This window comes from Sus scrofa, chromosome 16 (assembly GCF_054392235.1).
Source record: "Sus scrofa isolate SSC_HxYL_T2T_F1_AM1 chromosome 16, Sscrofa_HxYL_maternal_Yorkshire_Landrace_v2.0, whole genome shotgun sequence".
NCBI lineage: Eukaryota > Metazoa > Chordata > Mammalia > Artiodactyla > Suidae > Sus > Sus scrofa.
The window spans coordinates 7,993,216-8,011,385 of NC_139398.1; positions in this window are offsets into that span (position 1 = coordinate 7,993,216).

Here is an 18,170-nt window from a genome sequence, read left to right on the forward strand (position 1 = left end):
ATCCACTGCATTCAATCATGCTGCATGGAATCCACTGCATTCAATCATGCTGCATAAAATCCACTGCATTCAATAGGGTTCCATTTCTTCACGCTGCATGTAATACACTGCATTCAATCACACTGAATGGAATCCACTGCATTCAATCGGGATGCATTTTACCTCGCTGCATGGATTACACTGCATTCAATCACAATGCTTGGAATCCACTGCATTCCATCGGGATGCTTTGGGCCATGCTGCATAAAATCCACTGCATTCAATCGGGATGCATTGGGCCACGCTGCATCGACTCCACTGCATTCAATCGGTATCCATTGCGCCACAATGCAAGGAATCCTCTGCATTCATTGACGCTGCATGGACTCCACTGCATTCAATCGGGATGCTTTGGGCCATGCTGCATAAAATCCACTGCATTCAACCATGCTGCATGGAATCCATTTCATTCAATCATGCTCTATAAAATCCAATGCATTCAATAGGGTTCCATTACTTCACGCTGCATGGAATACACTACATTAAATCAGGATGCATGGAATCGACTGCATTCAATCAGGATGCATTATACCACGTTGCATGGATTACCCTACATTCAATCACAATGCATGGAATCCACTGCATTCAATCGGGATGCCTTGGGCCATGCTGCATAAAATCCACTGCATTCAATAATGCTGCATGGAATCCACTGCATTCAATCGGGATGCATTTTACAAGGCTGCATGGATTACATTTCATACACTCAAAATGCATGGAATCCACTGCGTTCTATAGGGATGCTTTGGGCCATACTGCATAAAATACACTGCATTCAATTTGCTGCATGGAATCCACTTCATTCAATCATGCTGAATAAAATCCACTGCATTCAATAGGGTTCCATTTCTTCACGCTGCATGGAATACACTGCATTCAATCAGGCTCCATGGAATCCACTGCATTCAATGGGGATGCATTCTACAATGCTGCATGGAGTTCACTGCATTCAATCACAACGCATGTAATCCACTGCATTCCATCGGGATGCTTTGGGCCATGCTGCATAAAATCCACTGCATTCAATCGGGATGCATTGGGCTTCGCTGCATGGACTCCACTGCATACAATCGGGATCCATTGCACCAAAATGCATGGAATACTCTGCATTCATTGACGCTGCATGGACTCCACTGCATTCAATCGGGATGATTTGGGCCATGCTGCATAAAATCCACTGCATTCAACCATGCTGCATGGAATCCATTTCATTCAATCATGCTCTATAAAATCCAATGCATTCAATAGGGTTCCATTACTTCACGCTGCATGGAATACACTGCATTAAATCAGGATGCATTTTACCTCACTGCATGGATTACACTGCATTCAATCACAATGCATGGAATCCACTGCATTCCATCGGGATGCTTTGGGCCATGCTGCATAAACTCCACTGCATTCAATCGGGAGGCATTGGGCCTCGCTGCATGGACTCCACTGCATAAAATCTGGATCCATTGCGCCACAATGCATGGAATCCTCTGCATTCAACGACGCTGCATGGAATCCACTGCATTCCATCGGGATGTTTTGGGCCATGCTGCATAAAATCTACTGCATTCAATCGGGATGCATTGGGCCTCGCTGCATGAACTCCACTGCATACAATCTGGAACCATTGCGCCAAAATGCATGGAATACTCTGCACTCAACGACGCTGCATGGAATCCACTGCATTCAATCGGGATGCTTTGGGCCATGCTGCATAAATCCATTGCATTCAATCATGCTTCATGGAATCCACTGCATTCAATCGTGCTGCATAAAATCCACGGCATTCAATAGGGTTCCATTTCTTCACGCTGCATCGAATCCACTACATTCAATCACGCTGCATGGAATCCACTGCATTCTATCGGGATGCATTTTACCACACTGCATAGATTACACCGCATTCAATCACAATGCATGGAATCCACTGCATTCAATCGGGATGCTTTGGGCCATGCTGCATAAAATCCACTGCATTCAATCGGGATGCATTGGGCCTCGCTGCATGGACTCCACTGCATTCAATCGGGATCCATTGTGCCACAATGCATGGAATTCTCTTCATTCAATGACGCTGCATCGAATCCACTGCATTCAATCGGAATCCATTGTGCCACAATGCATGGAATCCTCTGCATTCAATGACGCTGCATGGAATCCACTGCATTCCATCAGGATGCTTTGGGCCATGCTGCATAAAATCCACTGCATGCAATCATGCTGCATGGAATCCACTGCATTCAATCATGCTGCATAAAATCCACTGCATTCAATAGGGTTCCATTTCTTCACGCTGCATGGAATCCACTGCATTCAATCACGCTGCATGAATTCCACTGCATTCAACATGGATGAATTTTACCACGCTGCATTTAGTACACTGTATTCAATCACAATTCATGGAATCCATTGCATTCAATCGGGATGCTTTGGGCCATGCTGCATAAAATCCACTGCATTCAATCGGGATGCACTGGGCATTGCTGCATGGACTCCACTGCATACAATCCGGATCCATTGCGCCACAATGCATGGAATCCTCTTCATTCAACGACGCTGCATGGAATCCACTGCATTCCATCGGGATGCTTTGGGCCATGCTGCATAAAATCCACTGCATTCAATCGGGATGCATTGGGCCTCGCTGCATGGACTCCACTGCATACAATCGGGATCCATTGCGCCACAATGCATGGAATCCTCTGCATTCAATGACGCTGCATGGAATCCACTGCATTCCATCGGGATGCTTTGGGCCATGCTGCATAAAATCCACTGTATGCAATCATGCTGCATGGAATCCACTGCATTCAATCATGCTGCATAAAATCCACTGCATTCAATAGGGTTCCATTTCTTCACGCTGCATGGAATCCACTGCATTCAATCACTCTGCATGGAATCCACTGCATTCAACATGGATGAATTTTACCACGCTGCATTTAGTACACTGTATTCAATCACAATTCATGGAATCCATTGCATTCAATCGGGATGCTTTGGGCCATGCTGCATAAAATCCACTGCATTCAATCTGGATGCACTGGGCATCGCTGCATGGACTCCACTGCATACAATCCAGATCTATTGCGCCACAATGCATGGAATCCTCTGCATTCAATGACGCTGCATGGAATCCACTGCATTCAATCGGGATGCTTTGGGCCATGCTGCATAAAATCCATTGCATTCAATCATGCTGCATGGAATCCACTGCATTCAATCGGGATGCATTTTACCATGCTGCATTGATTACCCTTCATTCAATCAGGCTGCATGGAATCCACTGCATTCTATCGGGATGCTTTGGGCCATGCTGCATAAAATCCACTGCATTTAATCGGGATGCATTTGGCCACGCTGCATGGACTCCACTGCATAAAATCGGGATCCATTGCCCCAAAATGCAAGGAATCATCTGCATTCAATGACGCTGCATGGAATCCACTGCATTCCATCGGGATGCTTTGGGCCATGCTGCATAAAATCCACTGCATTCAACCATGCTGCATGGAATCCACTGCATTCAATCATGCTGCATAAAATCCACTGCATTCAATCGGGATGCATTGGGCCTCGCTGCATGGAATAAACTGCATTCAATCAGGCTCCATGGAATCCAGTGCATTCAATGGGGATTCATTTTACAAGGCTGCATGGAGTACACTGCATTCAATCACAATGCATGGAATCCACTGCATTCAAACGGGATGCTTTGGGCCATGCTGCATAAAATCCACTGCATTCAATCATGCTGCATGGAATCCACTGCATTCAATCATGCAGCATAAAATCCGCTGCATTCCATAGGGTTCCATTTCTTCATGCTGCATGGAATACACTGCATTCAATCAGGCTGCATGGAATCCACTGCATTCAATCGGGATGCATTTTTCCTCGTTGCATGGATTACACTGCATTCCATCACAATGCATCGAATCCACTGCATTCAATCGGGAAGCTTTGGGCCATGCTGCATACAATCCACTGCATTCAATCGGGATGCACTGGGCCTCGCTGCATGGACTCCACTGCATATAATCGGGATCCATTGCGCCACAATGCATGGAATACTCTGCATTCAATGACGCTGAATGGAATCCACTGCATTGAATCGTGAAGCTATGGGCCATGCTGCATAAAATCCACTGCATGCAATCATGCTGCATTGAATCCACTGCATTCAATCATGTTGCATAAAATCCACTGCATTCAATAGGGTTCCATTTCTTCACCCTGCATGGAATCCACTGCATTCAACCACGCTGCATGGAATCCACTGCATTCAATCGGGATGCATTTTACCACTCTGCATGGATTACACTGCATTTAATCACGCTGCATGTAATCCATGGAATTTTAATCGGGATTCATTTTACTAAGCTGTATGGAATCGACTGCACTTAATCACGCTGCATGGAATCCACTGCATTCAATCGGGATGCATTTTACCACGTTGCATGCAGTTCACTGCATTCAATCACAATGCATGGAATCCACTGCATTCAATCGGGATGCTTTGGGCCATGCTGCATAAAATCCACTGCATTCAATCTTGCTTTTTGAATCCACTGCATTCAGTAATGCTGCATAAATCCTTGCATTCAATTGGGTTCCATTTCTTCACGCTGCATGGAATACACTGCATTCAATCACGCTGCATGGAATCCACTGCATTCAATCGGGATGCATTTTACCATGCTGCGTGGTTTTCACTGCATTCAATCACAATGCATGGAATCCACTGCATTCCATCGGGATGCTTTGGGCCATGCTGCATAAAATCCACTGCATTCAATCATGCTGCATGGAATCCACTGCATTCAATCATGCTGCATAAAATCCACTGCATTCAATAGGGTTCCATGTCTTCACGCTGCATGGAATACACTGCATTCAATCACACTGAATGGAATCCACTGCATTCAATCGGGATGCATTTTACCTCGCTGCATGGATTACACTGCATTCAATCACAATGCTTGGAATCCACTGCATTCCATCGGGATGCTTTGGGCCATGCTGCATAAAATCCACTGCATTCAATCGGGATGCATTGGGCCACGCTGCATCGACTCCACTGCATTCAATCGGTATCCATTGCGCCACAATGCAAGGAATCCTCTGCATTCATTGACGCTGCATGGACTCCACTGCATTCAATCGGGATGCTTTGGGCCATGCTGCATAAAATCCACTGCATTCAACCATGCTGCATGGAATCCATTTCATTCAATCATGCTCTATAAAATCCAATGCATTCAATAGGGTTCCATTACTTCACGCTGCATGGAATACACTACATTAAATCAGGATGCATGGAATCGACTGCATTCAATCAGGATGCATTATACCACGTTGCATGGATTACCCTACATTCAATCACAATGCATGGAATCCACTGCATTCAATCGGGATGCCTTGGGCCATGCTGCATAAAATCCACTGCATTCAATGGTGATGCATTGGGCCTCGCTGCATAGACTCCACTGCATATAATCGGGATCCATTGCGCCACAATGCATGGAATACTCTGCATTCAATGACGCTGCATGGAATCCACTGCATTCCATCGGGAAGCTTTGGGCCATGCTGCATAAAATCCACTGCATTCAATCATGCTGCATGGAATCCACTGCATTCAATCGGGATGCATTTTACAAGGCTGCATGGATTACATTTCATACACTCAAAATGCATGGAATCCACTGCGTTCTATAGGTATGCTTTGGCCATACTGCATAAAATACACTGCATTCAATTTGCTGCATGGAATCCACTGCATTCAATCATGCTGAATAAAATCCACTGCATTCAATAGGGTTCCATTTCTTCACGCTGCATGGAATACACTGCATTCAATCAGGCTCCATGGAATCCACTGCATTCAATGGGGATGCATTCTACAATGCTGCATGGAGTTCACTGCATTCAATCACAACGCATGTAATCCACTGCATTCCATCAGGATGCTTTGGGCCATGCTGCATAAAATCCACTGCATTCAATCGGGATGCATTGGGCTTCGCTGCATGGACTCCACTGAATACAATCGGGATCCATTGCGCCAAAATGCATGGAATACTCTGCATTCATTGACGCTGCATGGACTCCACTGCATTCAATCGGGATGCTTTGGGCCATGCTGCATAAAATCCACTGCATTCAACCATGCTGCATGGAATCCATTTCATTCAATCATGCTCTATAAAATCCAATGCATTCAATAGGGTTCCATTACTTCACGCTGCATGGAATACACTGCATTAAATCAGGATGCATGGAATCGACTGCATTCAATCAGGATGCCTTATACCACGTTGCATGGATTACCCTACATTCAATCACAATGCATGGAATCCACTGCATTCAATCGGGATGCTTTGGGCCATGCTGCATAAAATCCACTGCATTCAATCGGGATGCATTGGGCCTCGCTGCATAGACTCCACTGCATATAATCGGGATCCATTGCGCCACAATGCATGGAATATTCTGCATTCAACGACGCTGCATGGAATCCACTGCATTCCATCGGGAAGCTTTGGGCCATGCTGCATAAAATCCACTGCATTCAATCATGCTGCATGGAATCCACTGCATTCGATCGGGATGCATTTTACAAGGCTGCATGGATTACATTTCATACACTCAAAATGCATGGAATCCACTGCGTTCTATAGGTATACTTTGGGCCATACTGCATAAAATACACTGCATTCAATTTGCTGCATGGAATCCACTGCATTCAATCATGCTGCATAAAATCCACTGCATTCCATCGGGATGCATTGGGCCTCGCTGCATGGAATACACTGCATTCAATCACGCTGCATGTATTCCACTGCATTCAATGGGGAACATTCTACAATGCTGCATGGAGTTCACTGCATTCAATCACAATGCATGGAATCCACTACATTCCATCGGGATGCTTTGGACCATGCTGCATAAAATCGACTGCATTCAATCGGGATGCATTGGGCCTCGCTGCATGGACTCCACTGCATACAATCGGGATCCATTGCACCAAAATGCATGGAATCCTCCGCATGCAACGACGCTGCATGGACTCCACTGCATTCAATCGGGATGCTTTGGGCCATGCTGCATAAAATCCACTGCATTCAATCATGCTGCATGGAATCCACTGCATTCAATCATGCTGTATAAAATCCACTGCATTCAATAGGGTTCCATTTCTTCACGTGGCATCGAATCCACTGCATTCAATCACGCTGCATGGAATCCACTGCATTCAATCGGGATGCATTTTTCCTCGCTGCATGGAGTACACTGCATTCAATCATGCTGCATAAAATCCACTGCATTCCATCGGGATGCTTTGGGCCATGCTGCATAAAATCCACTGCATTCAACCATGCTGCATGGAATCCACTGCATTCAATCATGCTGCATAAAATCCACTGCATTCAATCGGGATGCATTGGGCCTCGCTGCATGGAATAAACTGCATTCAATCAGGCTCCATGGAATCCACTGCATTCAATGGGGATGCATTCTACCATGCTGCATGGAGTTCACTGCATTCCATCACAATGCATGGAATCCACTGCATTCCATCGGGATGCTTTGGGCCATGCTGCATACAATCCACTGCATTCAATCGGGATGCATTGGGCCTCGCTGCATGGACTCCACTGCATACAATCGGGATCCATTGCGCCAAAATGCATGGAATCGACTGCATTTAATCATGGTGCATGGAATCCACTGCATTCAATCGGGATGCATTTTACCACACTGCTTGGATTACACTGCATTCAATCGCAATGCATAGAATCCACTGCATTCAATATGGATGCATTTTACCACTCTGCATGGAATCCACTGCATTTAATCACGCTGCATGTACTCCATGGAATTTAATCGGGATTCATTTTACTAAGCTGTATGGAATCGACTGCATTTAATCACGCTGCATGGAATCCACTGCATTCAATCGGGATTCATTTTACAAGGCTGCATGGAGTACACTGCATTCAATCACAATGCATGGAATCCACTGCATTCAAACGGGATGCTTTGGGCCATGCTGCATAAAATCCACTGCATTCAATCATGCTGCATGGAATCCACTGCATTCAATCATGCAGCATAAAATCCGCTGCATTCCATAGGGTTCCATTGCTTCATGCTGCATGGAATACACTGCATTCAATCAGGCTGCATAAAATCCGCTGCATTCCATAGGGTTCCATTTCTTCATGCTGCATGGAATACACTGCATTCAATCAGGCTGCATGGAATCCACTGCATTCCATCGGGATGCATTTTTCCTCGTTGCATGGATTACACTGCATTCCATCACAATGCATGGAATCCACTGCATTCAATCAGGAAGCTTTGGGCCATGCTGCATACAATCCACTGCATTCAATCGGGATGCACTGGGCCTCGCTGCATGGACTCCACTGCATATAATCGGGATCCATTGCGCCACAATGCATGGAATACTCTGCATGCAATGACGCTGAATGGAATCCACTGCATTGAATCGTGAAGCTATGGGCCATGCTGCATAAAATCCACTGCATGCAATCATGCTGCATTGAAACCACTGCATTCAATCATGCTGCATAAAATCCACTGCATTCAATAGGGTTCCATTACTGCACCCTGCATGGAATCCACTGCATTCAACCACGCTGCATGGAATCCACTGCATTCAATCGGGATGCATTTTACCACTCTGCATGGATTACACTGCATTTAATCACGCTGCATGTAATCCATGGAATTTAATTGGGATTCATTTTACTAAGCTGTATGGAATCGACTGCACTTAATCACGCTGCATGGAATCCACTGCATTCAATCGGGATGCATTTTACCACGTTGCATGCAGTTCACTGCATTCAATCACAATGCATGGAATCCACTGCATTCCATCGGGATGCTTTGGGCCATGCTGCATAAAATCCACTGCATTCAATCTTGCTTTTTGAATCCACTGCATTCAGTAATGCTGCATAAAATCCTTGCATTCAATTGGGTTCCATTTCTTCACGCTGCCTGGAATCCACTGCATTCAATCACGCTGCATGGAATCCACTGCATTCTATCGGGATGCATTTTACCTCGCTGCATGGATTACACTGCATTCAATCACAATGCATGGAATCCACTGCATTCCATCGGGATGCTTTGGGCCATGCTGCATAAACTCCACTGCATTCAATCGGGAGGCATTGGGCCTCGCTGCATGGACTCCACTGCATAAAATCTGGATCCATTGCGCCACAATGCATGGAATCCTCTGCATTCAACGACGCTGCATGGAATCCACTGCATTCCATCGGGATGTTTTGGGCCATGCTGCATAAAATCTACTGCATTCAATCGGGATGCATTGGGCCTCGCTGCATGAACTCCACTGCATACAATCTGGAACCATTGCGCCAAAATGCATGGAATACTCTGCATTCAACGACGCTGCATGGAATCCACTGCATTCAATCGGGATGCTTTGGGCCATGCTGCATAAATCCATTGCATTCAATCATGCTTCATGGAATCCACTGCATTCAATCGTGCTGCATAAAATCCACTGCATTCAATAGGGTTCCATTTCTTCACGCTGCATGGAATCCACTACATTCAATCACGCTGCATGGAATCCACTGCATTCTATCGGGATGCATTTTACCACGCTGCATAGATTCCACCGCATTCAATCACAATGCATGGAATCCACTGCATTCAATCGGGATGCTTTGGGCCATGCTGCATAAAATCCACTGCATTCAATCGGGATGCATTGGGCCTCGCTGCATGGACTCCACTGCATTCAATCGGGATCCTTTGTGCCACAATGCATGGAATTCTCTTCATTCAATGACGCTGCATCGAATCCACTGCATTCAATCGGAATCCATTGTGCTACAATGCATGGAATCCTCTGCATTCAATGACGCTGCATGGAATCCACTGCATTCCATCAGGATGCTTTGGGCCATGCTGCATAAAATCCACTGCATGCAATCATGCTGCATGGAATCCACTGCATTCAATCATGCTGCATAAAATCCACTGCATTCAATAGGGTTCCATTTCTTCACGCTGCATGGAATCCACTGCATTCAATCACGCTGCATGGAATCCACTGCATTCAACATGGATGAATTTTACCACGCTGCATTTAGTACACTGTATTCAATCACAATTCATGGAATCCATTGCATTCAATCGGGATGCTTTGGGCCATGCTGCATAAAATCCACTGCATTCAATCGGGATGCACTGGGCATTGCTGCATGGACTCCACTGCATACAATCCGGATCCATTGCGCCACAATGCATGGAATCCTCTTCATTCAACGACGCTGCATGGAATCCACTGCATTCCATCGGGATGCTTTGGGCCATGCTGCATAAAATCCACTGCATTCAATCGGGATGCATTGGGCCTCGCTGCATGGACTCCACTGCATACAATCGGGATCCATTGCGCCACAATGCATGGAATCCTCTGCATTCAATGACGCTGCATGGAATCCACTGCATTCCATCGGGATGCTTTGGGCCATGCTGCATAAAATCCACTGCATTCAATCATGCTGCATGGAATCCACTGCATTCAATCATGCTGCATAAAATCCACTGCATTCAATAGGGTTCCATTTCTTCACGCTGCATGGAATCCACTGCATTCAATCACGCTGCATGGAATCCACTGCATTCAACATGGATGAATTTTACCACGCTGCATTTAGTACACTGTATTCAATCACAATTCATGGAATCCATTGCATTCAATCGGGATGCTTTGGGCCATGCTGCATAAAATCCACTGCATTCAATCGGGATGCACTGGGCATCGCTGCATGGACTCCACTGCATACAATCCGGATCCATTGCGCCACAATGCATGGAATCCTCTGCATTCAATGACGCTGCATGGAATCCACTGCATTCAATCGGGATGCTTTGGGCCATGCTGCATAAAATCCATTGCATTCAATCAGGCTGCATGGAATCCACTGCATTCTATCGGGATGCTTTGGGCCATGCTGCATAAAATCCACTGCATTTAATCGGGATGCATTTGGCCACGCTGCATGGACTCCACTGCATAAAATCGGGATCCATTGCCCCAAAATGCAAGGAATCATCTGCATTCAATGACGCTGCATGGAATCCACTGCATTCCATCGGGATTCTTTGGGCCATGCTGCATAAAATCCACTGCATTCAACCATGCTGCATGGAATCCACTGCATTCAATCATGCTGCATAAAATCCACTGCATTCAATCGGGATGCATTGGGCCTCGCTGCATGGAATAAACTGCATTCAATCAGGCTCCATGGAATCCACTGCATTCAATGGGGATGCATTCTACCATGCTGCATGGAGTTCACTGCATTCAATCACAATGCATGGAATCCACTGCATTCCATCGGGATGCTTTGGGCCATGCTGCATAAAATCCACTGCATTCAATCGGGATGCATTGGGCCTCGCTGCATGGACTCCACTGCATACAATCGGGATCCATTGCGCCAAAATGCATGGAATCCTCTGCATTCATTGACGCTGCATGGAATCCACTGCATTCCATCGGGATGCTTTGGGCCATACTGCATAAAATCCACTGCATGCAATCATGCTGCATGGAATCCACTGCATTCAATCATGCTGCATAAAATCCACTGCATTCAATAGGGTTCCATTTCTTCTTCACGCTGCCTGGAATCCACTGCATTCAATCACGCTGCATGGAATCCACTGCATTCAATATGGATGCATTTTACCACTCTGCATGGAATCCACTGCATTTAATCACGCTGCATGTAATCCATGGAATTTAATCGGGATTCATTTTACTAAGCTGTATGGAATCGACTGCATTTAATCACGCTGCATGGAATCCACTGCATTCAATCGGGATTCATTTTACAAGGCTGCATGGAGTACACTGCATTCAATCACAATGCATGGAATCCACTGCATTCAAACGGGATGCTTTGGGCCATGCTGCATAAAATCCACTGCATTCAATCATGCTGCATGGAATCCACTGCATTCAATCATGCAGCATAAAATCCGCTGCATTCCATAGGGTTCCATTTCTTCATGCTGCATGGAATACACTGCATTCAATCAGGCTGCATGGAATCCACTGCATTCCATCGGGATGCATTTTTCCTCGTTGCATGGATTACACTGCATTCCATCACAATGCATCGAATCCACTGCATTCAATCGGGAAGCTTTGGGCCATGCTGCATACAATCCACTGCATTCAATCGGGATGCACTGGGCCTCGCTGCATGGACTCCACTGCATATAATTGGGATCCATTGCGCCACAATGCATGGAATACTCTGCATTCAATGACGCTGAATGGAATCCACTGCATTGAATCGTGAAGCTATGGGCCATGCTGCATAAAATCCACTGCATGCAATCATGCTGCATGGAATCCACTGCATTCAATCATGTTGCATAAAATCCACTGCATTCAATAGGGTTCCATTTCTTCACCCTGCATGGAATCCACTGCATTCAACCACGCTGCATGGAATCCACTGCATTCAATCGGGATGCATTTTACCACTCTGCATGGATTACACTGCATTTAATCACGCTGCATGTAATCCATGGAATTTTAATCGGGATTCATTTTACTAAGCTGTATGGAATCGACTGCACTTAATCACGCTGCATGGAATCCACTGCATTCAATCGGGATGCATTTTAACACGTTGCATGCAGTTCACTGCATTCAATCACAATGCATGGAATCCACTGCATTCAATCGGGATGCTTTGGGCCATGCTGCATAAAATCCACTGCATTCAATCTTGCTTTTTGAATCCACTGCATTCAGTAATGCTGCATAAATCCTTGCATTCAATTGGGTTCCATTTCTCCACGCTGCATGGAATACACTGCATTCAATCACGCTGCATGGAATCCACTGCATTCAATCGGGATGCATTTTACCATGCTGCGTGGTTTTCACTGCATTCAATCACAATGCATGGAATCCACTGCATTCCATCGGGATGCTTTGGGCCATGCTGCATAAACTCCACTGCATTCAATCATGCTGCATGGAATCCACTGCATTCAATCATGCTGCATAAAATCCACTGCATTCAATAGGGTTCCATTTCTTCACGCTGCATGTAATACACTGCATTCAATCACACTGAATGGAATCCACTGCATTCAATCGGGATGCATTTTACCTCGCTGCATGGATTACACTGCATTCAATCACAATGCTTGGAATCCACTGCATTCCATCGGGATGCTTTGGGCCATGCTGCATAAAATCCACTGCATTCAATCGGGATGCATTGGGCCACGCTGCATCGACTCCACTGCATTCAATCGGTATCCATTGCGCCACAATGCAAGGAATCCTCTGCATTCATTGACGCTGCATGGACTCCACTGCATTCAATCGGGATGCTTTGGGCCATGCTGCATAAAATCCACTGCATTCAACCATGCTGCATGGAATCCATTTCATTCAATCATGCTCTATAAAATCCAATGCATTCAATAGGGTTCCATTACTTCACGCTGCATGGAATACACTACATTAAATCAGGATGCATGGAATCGACTGCATTCAATCAGGATGCATTATACCACGTTGCATGGATTACCCTACATTCAATCACAATGCTTGGAATCCACTGCATTCCATCGGGATGCTTTGGGCCATGCTGCATAAAATCCACTGCATTCAATCGGGAGGCATTGGGCCTCGCTGCATGGACTCCACTGCATAAAATCGGGATCCATTGCGCCACAATGCATGGAATCCTCTGCATTCAACGACGCTGCATGGAATCCACTGCATTCCATCGGGATGTTTTGGGCCATGCTGCATAAAATCTACTGCATTCAATCGGGATGCATTGGGCCTCGCTGCATGAACTCCACTGCATACAATCTGGAACCATTGCGCCAAAATGCATGGAATCGACTGCATTTAATCACGGTGCATGGAATCCACTGCATTCAATCGGGATGCATTTTACCACACTGCTTGGATTACACTGCATTCAATCGCAATGCATAGAATCCACTGCATTCAATATGGATGCATTTTACCACTCTGCATGGAATCCACTGCATTTAATCACGCTGCATGTACTCCATGGAATTTAATCGGGATTCATTTTACTAAGCTGTATGGAATCGACTGCATTTAATCACGCTGCATGGAATCCGCTGCATTCAATCATGCTGCATAAAATCCACTGCATTCAATAGGGTTCCATTTCTTCACGCTGCATGGAATCCACTGCATTCAATCACGCTGCATGGAATCCACTGCATTCAACATGGATGAATTTTACCACGCTGCATTTAGTACACTGTATTCAATCACAATTCATGGAATCCATTGCATTCAATCGGGATGCTTTGGGCCATGCTGCATAAAATCCACTGCATTCAATCGGGATGCACTGGGCATTGCTGCATGGACTCCACTGCATACAATCCGGATCCATTGCGCCACAATGCATGGAATCCTCTTCATTCAACGACGCTGCATGGAATCCACTGCATTCCATCGGGATGCTTTGGGCCATGCTGCATAAAATCCACTGCATTCAATCGGGATGCATTGGGCCTCGCTGCATGGACTCCACTGCATACAATCGGGATCCATTGCGCCACAATGCATGGAATCCTCTGCATTCAATGACGCTGCATGGAATCCACTGCATTCCATCGGGATGCTTTGGGCCATGCTGCATAAAATCCACTGCATTCAATCATGCTGCATGGAATCCACTGCATTCAATCATGCTGCATAAAATCCACTGCATTCAATAGGGTTCCATTTCTTCACGCTGCATGGAATCCACTGCATTCACTCAGGATGCATTTTACCACACTGCATGGATTACACTTCATTCAATCACAATGCATGGAATCCACTGCATTCCATCGGGCTCCTTTGGGCCATGCTGCATAAAATCCACTGCATTCAATCAGATGCATTTTGCCTCACTGCATAGACTCCACTGCATACAATCGGGATCCATTTCGCCAAAATGCATTGAATCTTCTGCATTCAATTACGCTGCATGGAATCCACTGCATTCCATCGGGATGCTTTGGGCCATACTGCATAAAATCCACTGCATGCAATCATGCTGCATGGAATCCACTGCATTCAATCATGCTGCATAAAATCCACTGCATTCAATAGGGTTCCATTTCTTCTTCACGCTGCCTGGAATCCACTGCATTCAATCACGCTGCATGGAATCCACTGCATTCAATCGGGATGCATTTTACCACACTGCTTGGATTACACTGCATTCAATCGCAATGCATAGAATCCACTGCATTCAATATGGATTCATTTTACCACTCTGCATGGAATCCACTGCATTTAATCACGCTGCATGTAATCCATGGAATTTAATCGGGATTCATTTTACTAAGCTGTATGGAATCGACTGCATTTAATCACGCTGCATGGAATCCACTGCATTCAATCGGGATGCATTTTTCCTCGTTGCATGGATTACACTGCATTCCATCACAATGCATCGAATCCACTGCATTCAATCGGGAAGCTTTGGGCCATGCTGCATACAATCCACTGCATTCAATCGGGATGCACTGGGCCTCGCTGCATGGACTCCACTGCATATAATCGGGATCCATTGCGCCACAATGCATGGAATACTCTGCATTCAATGACGCTGAATGGAATCCACTGCATTGAATCGTGAAGCTATGGGCCATGCTGCATAAAATCCACTGCATGCAATCATGCTGCATTGAATCCACTGCATTCAATCATGTTGCATAAAATCCACTGCATTCAATAGGGTTCCATTTCCTCACCCTGCATGGAATCCACTGCATTCAACCACGCTGCATGGAATCCACTGCATTCAATCGGGATGCATTTTACCACTCTGCATGGATTACACTGCATTTAATCACGCTGCATGTAATCCATGGAATTTTAATCGGGATTCATTTTACTAAGCTGTATGGAATCGACTGCACTTAATCACACTGCATGGAATCCACTGCATTCAATCGGGATGCATTTTACCACGTTGCATGCAGTTCACTGCATTCAATCACAATGCATGGAATCCACTGCATTCCATCGGGATGCTTTGGGCCATGCTGCATAAAATCCACTGCATTCAATCTTGCTTTTTGAATCCACTGCATTCAGTAATGCTGCATAAATCCTTGCATTCAATTGGGTTCCATTTCTTCACGCTGCATGGAATACAATGCATTCAATCACGCTGCATGGAATCCACTGCATTCAATCGGGATGCATTTTACCATGCTGCGTGGTTTTCACTGCATTCAATCACAATGCATGGAATCCACTGCATTCCATCGGGATGCTTTGGGCCATGCTGCATAAAATCCACTGCATTCAATCATGCTGCATGGAATCCACTGCATTCAATCATGCTGCATAAAATCCACTGCATTCAATAGGGTTCCATTTCTTCACGCTGCATGTAATACACTGCATTCAATCACACTGAATGGAATCCACTGCATTCAATCGGGATGCATTTTACCTCGCTGCATGGATTACACTGCATTCAATCACAATGCTTGGAATCCACTGCATTCCATCGGGATGCTTTGGGCCATGCTGCATAAAATCCACTGCATTCAATCGGGATGCATTGGGCCACGCTGCATCGACTCCACTGCATTCAATCGGTATCCATTGCGCCACAATGCAAGGAATCCTCTGCATTCATTGACGCTGCATGGACTCCACTGCATTCAATCGGGATGCTTTGGGCCATGCTGCATAAAATCCACTGCATTCAACCATGCTGCATGGAATCCATTTCATTCAATCATGCTCTATAAAATCCAATGCATTCAATAGGGTTCCATTACTTCACGCTGCATGGAATACACTACATTAAATCAGGATGCATGGAATCGACTGCATTCAATCAGGATGCATTATACCACGTTGCATGGATTACCCTACATTCAATCACAATGCATGGAATCCACTGCATTCAATCGGGATGCCTTGGGCCATGCTGCATAAAATCCACTGCATTCAATCGGGATGCATTGGGCCTCGCTGCATAGACTCCACTGCATATAATCGGGATCCATTGCGCCACAATGCATAAAATCCACTGCATTCAATCATGCTGCATGGAATCCACTGCATTCAATCATGCTGCATAAAATCCACTGCATTCAATAGGGTTCCATTTCTTCACGCTGCATGTAATACACTGCATTCAATCACACTGAATGGAATCCACTGCATTCAATCGGGATGCATTTTACCTCGCTGCATGGATTACACTGCATTCAATCACAATGCTTGGAATCCACTGCATTCCATCGGGATGCTTTGGGCCATGCTGCATAAAATCCACTGCATTCAATCGGGATGCATTGGGCCACGCTGCATCGACTCCACTGCATTCAATCGGTATCCATTGCGCCACAATGCAAGGAATCCTCTGCATTCATTGACGCTGCATGGACTCCACTGCATTCAATCGGGATGCTTTGGGCCATGCTGCATAAAATCCACTGCATTCAACCATGCTGCATGGAATCCATTTCATTCAATCATGCTCTATAAAATCCAATGCATTCAATAGGGTTCCATTACTTCACGCTGCATGGAATACACTACATTAAATCAGGATGCATGGAATCGACTGCATTCAATCAGGATGCATTATACCACGTTGCATGGATTACCCTACATTCAATCACAATGCATGGAATCCACTGCATTCAATCGGGATGCCTTGGGCCATGCTGCATAAAATCCACTGCATTCAATGGTGATGCATTGGGCCTCGCTGCATAGACTCCACTGCATATAATCGGGATCCATTGCGCCACAATGCATGGAATACTCTGCATTCAATGACGCTGCATGGAATCCACTGCATTCCATCGGGAAGCTTTGGGCCATGCTGCATAAAATCCACTGCATTCAATCATGCTGCATGGAATCCACTGCATTCAATCGGGATGCATTTTACAAGGCTGCATGGATTACATTTCATACACTCAAAATGCATGGAATCCACTGCGTTCTATAGGTATGCTTTGGCCATACTGCATAAAATACACTGCATTCAATTTGCTGCATG